Here is a 12,516-nt window from a genome sequence, read left to right on the forward strand (position 1 = left end):
ATTTTCAAATTTATCATTTGCTACTAACCCATCAGTGACTAATGTTGGTCTTGCAGCTCCCATTACATTTCTCAAACAAGATCTCATCAATGCTACCATACCGAAGCAAACTGAAACATTGGCACAAAGTTGGATGCATTAAGCATAATAAAAATGTGAATATCGGTAAGCATCCTGCCAGAGATTGGTAAAATAGAATAGCCAGGCAATTCGTCACATGTTGTTTGCTGTTGAGAAAACCGTGCTATCATGGCTTTTTTGTTGGGTCATAGCTGGTGGCCAATGTTGGGGTGTTCTTGTTGGCCCTTGAGGTTACAAATGTTCAAAATGTTAATTAACTGAGAAAAATGACATTAAGCCAACATTTTATATATCTCCCATATGCAAAAGATGGTGATAATCAGGTCAGTAATAGAACAAATCGGTGACCTGGTTAGAGGTTTGGCCAGAACTGGGATATGAGGAAATTCTTCAGGGAAAGGAATAAACATTCACTACTGAATGACTGGAATTGAGCTCCCTAGACTATCTCAGAACCAAATCAGCCTATTGTGTTTTTAAGCTAATTTTCAGCATTGCAGAGATACTTGACAGTCTCTCTGGGCCATGGTAAGCGGCCATACTGTTGCTCATTACAACTCCAGTCTGCACCACGCGAAAGTCTGAAAAACATGAGAAATTCAGGAAAGCTGCTCAATAACCCCTGAAATGACAGACCGACACCTTATTTTTGAAATACAGTGGTGACATAGTTGGGTCCCTGACCAATGAAAATAGACGTCTGTCACAGCTTGCTTCTGACCTTCAGAAGTGACCCTGTCATCATTTCGTCATTGTCCTTCTCGAGGTGCGTCATCTCCCCGTTTCAAGAAAGAGTCACCTGGTACTCTTCATTAACCACCACTCCAGAGTGAACCCTCTCCACTTGGAGTCTAGTGCTGAAAATAGAATAGAATCTTCTATATTTAATACCCAGTGAATAACATAATACCCAGTGAATAAATTCTTCCCCTGTGCATTTGTCACTCTTAAGCTTTAAAAAGTAATGCCATCAGGTAGCTGGAGGGTGTAACCTTTGTTTTACTGGCCCATTATTTTCATTATCAATAGCATTTAGAGCGGGAAAAAGTGCTGAAAAGAACTGCGGTAAAGACGTTCATTCAGTGATTTGTCCTCCTGCCCCATGTGTCCCTGCTTTACTTCTGCTGGATTGCTCAAGCGCTTTTATTTAATTTTGTTATGCACCCTTTGTCCTCCATTTCATAGGACGCCAGTGGAAAATTGTCCTTCAGTCCCCCAGCCAACACAACGTGAGCACAGAGATAAGGGCGGGTCTCCTGCTGTGACCTACCTGTGCATGAAGTGCACTGTGGCAGAGAAACAGAAACCTTGGTGAGGGGAATATGGAAGTCCTAATGTTACAGTGGATTTTCCATTTAACCATCCTGATAATAATAATAATAATAATATTAATAATAATCCAGCAGCCACTTACAGTGTTTGTGATAAGAATAACAAAGACATTTACCCAGTTTGATTTCTCACTAAACCACAAACACAGTGTATGATAGTCTTTTCAGTGTATGATACTGCAAGTTCTCCTATGGGACAGTCAATAAGGCATGTCCAGTGATGGCGCTTTCTTTGTGCTCATGGGAAATCAACATTTCGGATTTTAAGAGGACGGAGTGTGGCACAGTGGGTAAGGAACTGCGCTTGTAACCGAAAGGTCTCAGGTTCGAATCCCGGGTAAGGACACTGCCGTTGTACCCTTGAGCAAGGTACTTAACCTGCATTGCTTCAGTATATATCCAGCTGTATAAATGGATACAATGTAAAGTGCTATGTAAAAAGTTGTGTAAGTCGCTCTGGATAAGAGCGTCTGCTAAATGCCTGTAATGTAATGTAATGTAAGAGAATTTATCTTGTCTTTTTCCAGTACAATAGGTAATTTAAATGAACTAGCCCCAATTTAACTGTTTGCTGCCTCGTGCTGGGTTTGCATAAAACATGAATGCACAAATTATCCCGGAACGTTAATGAATTATGTAAGCTATAGTAAGGTGGGTTTCGCCGAAAATAATATGCTTGTATAATTGCTAGTTTAATTGTTCTTTTTCAGTTATCTTCTCATGAATGTGGCAGATGTGATTTTTCACTCAGGTTGGTAGGGATCTTCCTTTTCTCTCTGGTCAGTTAAACCAACCGCATTTTCTATGAAAAAAAAACAGGAGGGAAATAGAATAATTGGTGCAGCTTCCAAGTTTAAACCACTATGCCCTGAAAACAGTGCCACCATCAAAAGCAACAAATCATCTTAAAAGAAACTGCAATTCAATAAAACAACAATGCTAGAAAGAGCAACAAACTGACTTTTTCCCTGAAGACAACATGTCCACTTTATAAAGAATGTTTGTAAAGAAACCGGGGTTTGCCAGTTTTGATGGAATGCAGGGATTATTTCATTGCAGTAAAGCCTATCTTGTGAAAATTTATTTTATTTTATTATTAATTCCCATAACAAACTGATTACAAATTATAGTTTGGAAGTGCCGTACGCTTCCGGTCAGCAAGAAAAAATGGGGAAAACTACTTCTAGATGTGTGTTAGATGCTGAAAGTATTTGAAAAAGTCTTTGCCCCTTTCCTGATTTCCTCTATTGTTGCATATTTGTCACACTGAATGGTTTCAAATCTTTAGACAAATTGTAATATAAGACAAAGGGAGCCTGAGTAAAGATAAAATACATTTTGTAAAATATAATTTCAGTTATTTTTTTCACCTACTACCCATGTGAAAAATGAATTGACCCCTTAAATAATAATTGCACCACATTCAGCAGCAATAAATGCAACCAAACACTTTGATATCTGATTTGATATCAGTCTTTCACATCACCATGGATGATCTTTTTGCCCTCTTTTTACAGAACTATTTTAATTCAGACAGATTGGTAGGTTTTTGAGCATGAACTGCATGTTTCAGGTCTTGTCATAGCACCTCTATTGGGTTCAAGTCAGGACTTTGTCCAGGCCTCTCCAAAACTTTCATATTGTTTCCTTTCAGCCATTCAGATGTGAACTTGCTTTTCTGTTTTAGGTCATTTTCTTGCTGCACAACCCAATTATGCTTCAGTTCCAGCTGTGTTCACCTCACCTGCATCAAATTATCAATTAAATTATCAATTAAATTAGCTTAACTGTTTGATTGAGTAACTAAGGGGGCATTTTCACATGAGTGTTTGATAACTTTTTCCATTAAATAAATGAAATAATAATTTTAAAAATGTGTTTTGTGTTCACTCACTCACTTTCTCTTTGTCTAATATTACATTTTGTTGAAATATGTGATACCATTCCATCTGACAAATGTGCTATAATAGAGGAAATCAGGAAGGGTCAAATAATACTTTTTCACAACACATTAAAATGGGGTTAACTGAAATAGCAGTTTGAGTTATGGTAATTGTTTTACAGGAACACTCTATATGTATGCTAATATTTCTTACCCAGTGACCCCCACATGGCTGTCACTCAAGCCTGTCAGCAAATTGCGAATCCTTTGTCTTGAAGAATGTCACCGCTGTCTGTCAAGGACCTCCCCTGGTTCCTGACTCCTGAGCGCTTTGTGCCAATGAGAGACTGGCAGAATGCCTCTCCACAGCTCCACCCCCCTGCTTCGCGCTGTCCTGGACATTTACTGATACAGGTCTGAAGGGAGAAAAATCTGCTTCCGAAATGATCAAAATCGCAATTAGGCATAACTGGAAAATGGGAATTGTTGTTTTGTATATAAGTATATATGAAGGATATGCATTAAAAACTACATTGAATTGAGAACAACAGTTTTTACCCTACAGGGAATGGATGCAAAAGTAATATGATAGCTTACATTAATATTCATTTGAGTAAAGCATAGTGCTAAAATGCAGAGCTAATCTGTCCCACCCATTTTATCATATGGGACATGGTTTAGGGGCTGCATTCTGAGATTTTTTGAAATGGCATATTATTGATCTAAAAATATTACCCCATCAACACGTCCGTCCTGGTGCATTTCGATTTTAATTTATTGCCTGTAAAAGGAAATGACGACGACCGAGGGAGAAATTTATCATATCAAAGTTGGGAAGCTTTTGATTAGCTGTTAGTGTGGATGAGCAAATTGATTCTTAAATGGAGGGCACCAGGCACACACACTGCCACTGAGAAAAAAATAAAATAAAATAAATAAAATAATAATCAGCTAGAGTAACTGAAAGGAAATTAGCCCAAAATAAGAGATCACAAGACCAACAGTTACCATGCCTCATAGACCTGTTAATGAGAAGACTATAATAATTCAGACAGATAGATTATATTCATGTTTCTACTGAATATTACCCCAGTTTAGTAGTTTGCAATGTAGCTGTGGGAGCACATTGGTGCGGAGTGTGAGACTTCAGATTGATGGCCTAATTCTATGTCTTGGAACATGAACTAAGCAAAATTAGGCTGGAACCAATTGTTAGTGCTTATAGGATAATTCCTTTTCAAGCACCAAAAACAAAACAAAAAAACAAACAAACAAAAAAAAACTATTGCAGTAATTACTTTCCAATTGTACGTAAGTTTGGATAACAGAAGAGTCTTCATTGCAAAGTCCCAGTATGCATCTGGCTGTGTGGCCCTCAGAATGAGAAGCTGATTTAAACAGCCTCATGGCCATGCAGACAACAGACAACATGGACAACAGACACTCAGCGATGTGATGACAGCCCTTTCTTCTTTTAGCACCCTGTTGATTTCCATTGGCAAGCAAACTGCCAATGGTTGTCCCGGAGGGAATGGTAAAACCGGTGTCTTGAAAGTTCAATCAAACAATTTAACGTTCCCTGTTCAGACAGGGTTCTCCTGGGCACAGAAAGAGAAAAGCACATTTTACTGACTGGGGCCCTGGGGACCTGACAATAGTCCAGCCAATTGGTGCCCCTGTGGTGGTCCATATTTGTGGCTCCATTGGGTGGGGGAGGTGGGTAGGAGGGGGGGAGGGGTTTGGAAGGGAGAGGGTCTCTGAAAATTGACAAGTAATGGAATTTTATTTGTCCTAGGGATGAGGATATGCAGACAGTAATTGTGCAGAACGGTGTATATGGGCATTGACCCTCAAACAGAGATAAAAAGCTGTGCCCACACTGTACAAAACAGAATCAGATGGACATAACACATGCACACACATACACATGCACTTAAACTCACCTACTGTACAGAGGTTAAACTCAAATCAGGCACTGCAGTGGACAGCTAAGCTCTCACAGGCTCTAATTGTGTCTAATGAGGGGTAGATTATCAGCCTTGCTCTTAGGTCTCAGGAGACTGGGAAGGCATGGGGTCAGGGGAAAAAATGTTGAAAAGTAAGAACCAATTAAAGCTGCCTGTTTGTGTGGTGCTGTGAAATGGAGTGCAGGATGAAGGAGTGTGAAGTGAAGTGTGTGTGCATGTGTGTGCAAGTGTGTGTGTGTCTGTGTGCGCATGTGTGTTTAGGAGAAAACCTTGCTGTTGGCAAGACATAATGGATCATTGTTCATATTCACATGGAATAGTGAGTCATTTGCTGTGTTCACAATGAAAAGCCAAATGCCTCTGAACTTTAACTTCTACCTACCAAGTCAATTATTTTTATTATTCAGAATTTTTCCCATAACATGGGTAACAATGTGGAAGATGTTAAATCAAATCTATGAATATCTATGACATGCACCAAAAGGATTTTTTTTTGTATTTCAGCAATTCATATTTTGTATTGAAATATGCTGCTTTTCCAATAACAAGGACACTGTGGCAAGGACCCTGAACGACCGGTGCAAATGTGGCTATAATGAAGAGCACGAACCTTGTCAGCGTGACTCTCGCTCAAATCCTCAGGCCTGAAAGAATCTTTCAAAAAACAGTTTGCGTGGAGTTCCGCTGCTTTAATATATGTAAAGCAGGGCCTTTTCAAAAACACAGAGAGAGTCTACTTATTTGACATACTCTGATAGAGGGAATATGGCAACAACAAACACACAATCGATTAGTCAGAATGTCACGTTAAGAATCAGATTGCACAACGAGGATTAACAAGGAGCTATATTGATCACAGAAGTCATACATCGCAACAGTTGTTCTAAGTGCCCATTTCTTTGACATCCAAGCATGAGAAAAACAAAGAAAGATTGTGAACCTGTTTAATAATGGAGCATATGCTGTGTAACATAGGACCGTAACAACGGTTAAATCCACCCAAATGCAAAATCAATAGCTTGCATATTGAAGGGGTAACTCACACAGAACGTATGTAAATAGAAGGCCATTTCTTATGTTTAATTAGCAATTATCCAAAGACCTACAGGGGAAATGAAGGGCTGCACAAATCCGATCCTGCGAACACATTAAAAACCCACCCCCAACAGACAAAGAGAGCCACCTTTTAGAGTATATATTTACAATTTTAGCTACAGAGCAGCCTAACATCTGTTTCGCTTTACTCATTGACATTAGTTTAAAAATACTCGCTGTCACTGCATTACAATATCTAGACCTTCCCTAGAGAAAATAAGACAAGTGTGGCTTGAGTAAAATGAATTCTATATTGATAAACCAGAACATGGAAAGACTGGGGGCACCATGGCTGAAGACTTTCTCTATGTATTGCAATTGAGGGACATTTTTCCTTACTGTCTATACAAACTGAAGAAAATAGCTAAAAACTTCAACACTGATAGTATCATAATGGAGTATAACAGTAAATAAATACCAACACAGTATGTAGGAATTGGTGCCAGCCTGTCTTTCTTGGACATTTGGAGTTTTTATTTCACGCCTCGTATTATCCGTACACAATAATGATTTGCATGATGCTGAGGGATTTAGGGATGCACAAGGTAACTCAGTTGTTTCAGAGGCCATTATGGCTCCCTCAGACTGTGACAAGACAGAAAGGACAACATTGTGCAGGGGATTAGTGTCAGGAAATAAAACATGCGGCGTTTGACAGATTCCATCCCACGGCCTGTATCTAAAAGCGATTTTGTTTAGCTGTCACCTCGCTCGTCGTCACGGTGTCACCTGCGGATATTCCCTTCCCCTCTTTTAAAAAAAAAAAAAACATTAAGATGGTTGAAGCAACCACTGCATTACGAATTCTGCACACTTTTTGCACAAGTTTTTGCAAATCCTATTTTTGTAAGGGATATAAATAGGGCAGATATGTTTCCTGGAACACCATTCCCAGGCAGAAATCCCAGTGCAAACAGCGATGAAAAAAAAGAACATTAACAACTAAAGAATTGAGGTAATGACACACAAGAATGTACAAATAAACAAATAATTTTCAACTGTTATAATAAGGAATGAATTGGATGAACAACAGCTTTGTTATCGGTTTTTCAGTCAGTATTCTCAATATCAGTGATCAGTATTCCCGGAATCAATATCAATATCAATATCAATTTCAGCTCTGATCATGGTTTTTGACTGCACTGAACTAACGGACAACAAGTCATTGACATGGTTAGTCATGATACTTTGATCTCATTGATATGTCTGTCCCTTTCCCAATGTATAATTAAATTGTTTCTAATGTGATTTGCTTTATTTAGTTTTGGGGCGGGCGAGGAGGGGGGAGGGGTAGAGAGCTGTAATTTATACAAATGAGGCAGCTAAGCTGTTGCTAAACCATTACCCAACCTACTTTAAGTAGGCTGTTTTTTTAATTAAAACTGAAAAGAGGCAACACGAAGACCAAATAAAGCCAACTTCTTAAAAATACACAACATGGCCGAACGCCGACTGCGAGCCAGGCCTTATCGCCCAACATCATTGCCCCACCTCACTAATGCTATTGTGGCTGAATGAAAGTGAGTCCCCACAACCACAACCATGTTCCAATATATAGTGGATAGTCTTCCCAGAACATTGGAGGCTGTTTTGGCAACAAATGGGGGGACCAACTCCATATTAAAGCCTGTGGTGTTAGAATGAGATGTTTAACAAGCACATATGGGTGTGATGTTATGGCCATGCAGTGCATTTTGTGAATGTGGCTCAAGATGTAATGAAACGAGGTCCGTGTAATGAAAGAAAACCTCTATACTTAGAATCCTGCCACAGTCTGTCAGCCTTCGCTGTTCATTAAAAATAATGCCGCAGAACTGCATGGCTTTTTCACACGATGACGCAGATGCATTGTTATCATTTGTCAGCCTGTCCACGAAACATGCATAATGCGCTTGTTACGGACCTCAGATTGCCTTTATGTGAAGGAAGTCATTTGTTTCTGGAGACACGATCATCTGGCTTCGTACTATTAGGATCTCATTAAGCAAACGGCTTCTGCAAAGCCCATCCGTGAGATCAAAGCGGAACAAGAACCTTCTGTCCGACGGTAAATTACTTCTCTTTTCCCAGAGGCCTTTTCATCGCCCAGCTGAGAGGCCTTTCTTTTTATGATTTTATAGGAAGAGTTCCAGCTAAACAAAATGCTTGTCTGACCTCTAAAAAGCATGCCCGAAACAAAAATAAAATTTTTCGGTAAAACAAAGGCCGATGATTTAAGCGTGCGGACGCTGAAGACTCCCAGTCCTGACCAAATAAATTTTAATTGCACCTCTGTTAGTTTCACCCAACAAAAAGTAGCATTCACTTTATTAACCGCACAGCAGATTTTTTTCTACAAAAAAGAGAACTGTAGAAATGTACTGTATTAAGCAGCCTAATTTCTCGTAAAAATGAGGGACATAGAACAGTCTGTGATTATGCAGTCTGAACCTTTACTAGAACACGTAGTGGAAGATACAGTTTTTAAAAATTCAGTTGTGCTGAAATGCTGCAGATAGCATATCACTACTCATGTTAAAGTACAGGTAATACATTTTAACTGGTCTTCATTTTTATGCTAAAGCATACAGTATATGGCATGTATGCTTCACTTTTGTCAATCTGAACAGACACTAAGTGGGTAGACATCCCCTGTAGTTTCATTTATCCACTAATAGACACTGTTGTTGGTGCACCAGAAAAAAACCTTTGTGGTATGAAATGTGCATCCTGGCAGCATGCGGCTTCATTAAATGTGCGTGTCACCCATGGACTAGTGCAGGTGACTTCACCTCATTGCCTCACAATATTTTGTGCAAATGTTATCATTCTGTGTGTCTGTGTTACTGGTGTTACACACAAACAAGCTCTATTATTGCAGCCTGCTAAGTAGTTAAGTTGATTCATTAAATTAGAGTAGGCTCTAAAGAGTAGGCTACATTGCAACAAACCATACTGCATTATGTCCTAGCTGGTCGTTTTCCTTAACTAAACTTCCTCAGGCTGGCAATATGTACTAACAAGCTGTGTGGCCTGGATAGCTACATGTAGCAGAGCTGCTCGACTTTGTTGTGTGGTCCGATTTCCTTCATAACAAAACACTTAATCGCTTTTTGTATTTTTGCTTTTTGATTAGAATGAGTTTTAAATCCCTGGTCCTACTTTACTATCTAGCTACCTGAAACTGCTGGGGTTTTCTTCAAAAACTTCAGACAAAAACTGATTCTTAGCTTTTTCATTTATCGGTGTTTATGGACTGTAAAGTTAGTCTGGCAACTGGTTTCAACCAACATTCAGGAATAAAATATCACACATAACAATGGAGGAAAAATAAAATGCTAATACCAAAGAGGAAGATGCTTAACAAAACGATTTTTACTTTCTCAAGACAACAGCAATTAACGTTCCACCTGCCTTAAATAATTCTCTAGGTAAATCCACTTCAAATATAACAGTAGAGACAAAGCTGTGGAAGAGTGAAGTATGGTCTTTTTCTATTCAGGGATTTTACCAGAACAAATGCAATACTTTATTTACAGGATTTAGCCTCAAAGACAAAATTCAACAAAGTCTTTTTATATTTTGTGAGAGGGGTAGATTCTGGGAGGTGTTTCAGAAAATACATGAGTTTTCTTAAATGCAAAGCATACTTTCTACATTATACCATTATCATATTTTTAATTATTGGGTCCCCACATTTCCACCCTGTTGGACCTTTTTGCATGAAAGTGAATTATCCCTCATTTGAAAGTAATATTAGAAATCTGAGCCAAAGCCCCTCTGGCCTCCATTAGAAGCCAGTGCAGAAAGGAGCACTGCAGACCAATAAAAATAAATCACAACACTTTTAAAAGAAAGGCAGCGCCTCACATCACCCCATTGGGCAATACCACCCTGCTAGAAAAATTATTTCTATGGTCAAAAAAGTAAAATAAAGTAAGTATGGAAACCTTGAGAGCTATTATGAAATAATGAAGCAAATGGAAGGCGACTGGTTCAGAGAGACTCCCATTGTTTTGACTGGGAACCAGATTCTGTACGCCATGTACGGAGGATCAGAGAGGTATCAGACCTCTCTCTGAGATAAACATGACCCTCTGGGGGACGTGACCTCATCCTCAGGAGAGGATGGGGGATAGATGGAGGGATGGGTGGTGACCCCAAGGAGACAAGAGATGAGAAAGGAAAAGAGAGGAAAGGTGAAGGAGAGGAGGTGTGTGAAAAGAATGGAAAAGAATGCACAGCGTGAGTGAAAGAAAAGAGAGAGGTTGCACAGGGCATGCGTTCTTTGAGCATGCTGATGAGAGGGGTGGGTGATGGGAGAAATAGTGGAGAACATGGATATGGAAACTACTGGTAAAAGAGAACATGTCCGCATGCTCATGCAGTTGAGTGTGTTCACATGCAGGATGGAATCCAATAGCTTGTTCTTGTCACCCAGGTCTGATGGAATTGTGGATACCTGTCTAGTGCACGGGTCTTGTTGTATTTGCATTACAAAGGTGGTAGAAGTCCCAGTAATCCCATGACTTTGCTTCTCTTTAATTCCCTCTGGACTTTTTGCACCTGTGAGAGGCACAGAATAATCAGATATGGAAGCACTCAGCCCTGCTTCAAAGTGCAATTTCCTCTTGGCACTTTTTCAACTTCAGTAAATCCATTTGGACAACCAAGGAAACACTGCCTCAAAATGACTTTGAATTATGTGGCATTAGATTTGGATCAAAACGTGGTGGTGCACGCACCCCCACATACACACACACACACACACACACACACTACATTACATTACACACACACACACACACACGCGCACACACATGCAAACACACCCACACATTTTATATTACACAATTGTCCTGAAGTCTTGAGATCATTCTTTTGGATTAAACTAACATTATGACAGCAGTTTCAAGTCTCCCATGATCCACAACATGGATGTAAATGTTTTATACAACGTTTCCTTTGAGGGAAGGAATCTTCCTGTTGTCAGCATTATAGTCAGTCAATGGCAAAGAGAGGGAAAATGTCAGCTGTATAGCACCACATTTAGCATTATTCCATGTGTTATAAGACAGGACAGGACTAATTTTTAAAGACTGTGGTTGTTCAATATTATAAGCAAACAACAGTTGTCAGTTGAATAAGGAAATCTAAAGTTTCGTTTTCAGTTGCTGAAAGCTTTATTGGTAGTTGCTAGCTATTGATTTATGCTGGCTATCACTCAGAGCTACTAATGCGTTTGTGCTAAAAACACCAACTATGATGTTAAACAAATGAACAGAGAAAAAACTGCTAGCTATTTCAATTGATAAAATGTAGTTAGATTATAACCTTAACCTATACAGCAATACAGTAGCTATACCCAGTTAGCTATGTCCCAGGCATTTACCTTCTGTTCTGCTTTGCAGATGTTAGACCAGAATAGTGTTCATTGTTCTCGGCTAGAAATAGCTGTACAAAATAAGTCATTGTACCTTACTGAACCCGTGTTCAGCAGTTGTCTACGACCATGAAATGCACTTTTTTGTACGTCTCTTTGGATAAAAGCGTCTGCCAAATGAATGTAATGTAATGTAATGTAACAGTATGTTCACTTAAGTGTCTAACAATGGAGTCTAACAATGGAGTGGCAATTGTTTCTTAGACATTCTGAGCTAAAGCAAGAAGACAGGCATTGAGAGCTCCTAAAAAAACAGTGGATATTTTCATATTCTTAAATCAAAGATTTATAAAAGCAACCACAGAACACATTCAGCTACGTCTGCCCCAGATATCATGCTTTCTCATTCCCAATGACTCCAGGGCACATATGTATAAATGAATACCTGGATGTTTAATTATAAAACCACATCAGATGGCTCCAAAGTGCTGCTCACCCCCCTTATCCAACTGCGGGGGCATTAGCATGGGGTCCAAATGAAACTGCGCAATGAGGGTTGATGAGCCTACGTGTGTCCCCCTCCGCACCCCCCCACCCCCACTCACACAAAGATTTGCACCACTTGTCAACGCAGCAGCCCGTCACACACAGCAGGCAGGGGAAGGCAATGACCTTCATGCAAAGCCTTCTTTAAGCCAAATTTCCCCTGCCTGAGCACAGATTCATCCAACCTGCAGCATCCTCATCCTCTGAAGTTTGTCCCACATTAGCCCCTTTACTCTATGCTCAAGTGACAGT

This window comes from Anguilla anguilla, chromosome 2 (genome assembly GCF_013347855.1).
Source record: "Anguilla anguilla isolate fAngAng1 chromosome 2, fAngAng1.pri, whole genome shotgun sequence".
Classification (NCBI taxonomy): Eukaryota; Metazoa; Chordata; class Actinopteri; order Anguilliformes; family Anguillidae; genus Anguilla; species Anguilla anguilla.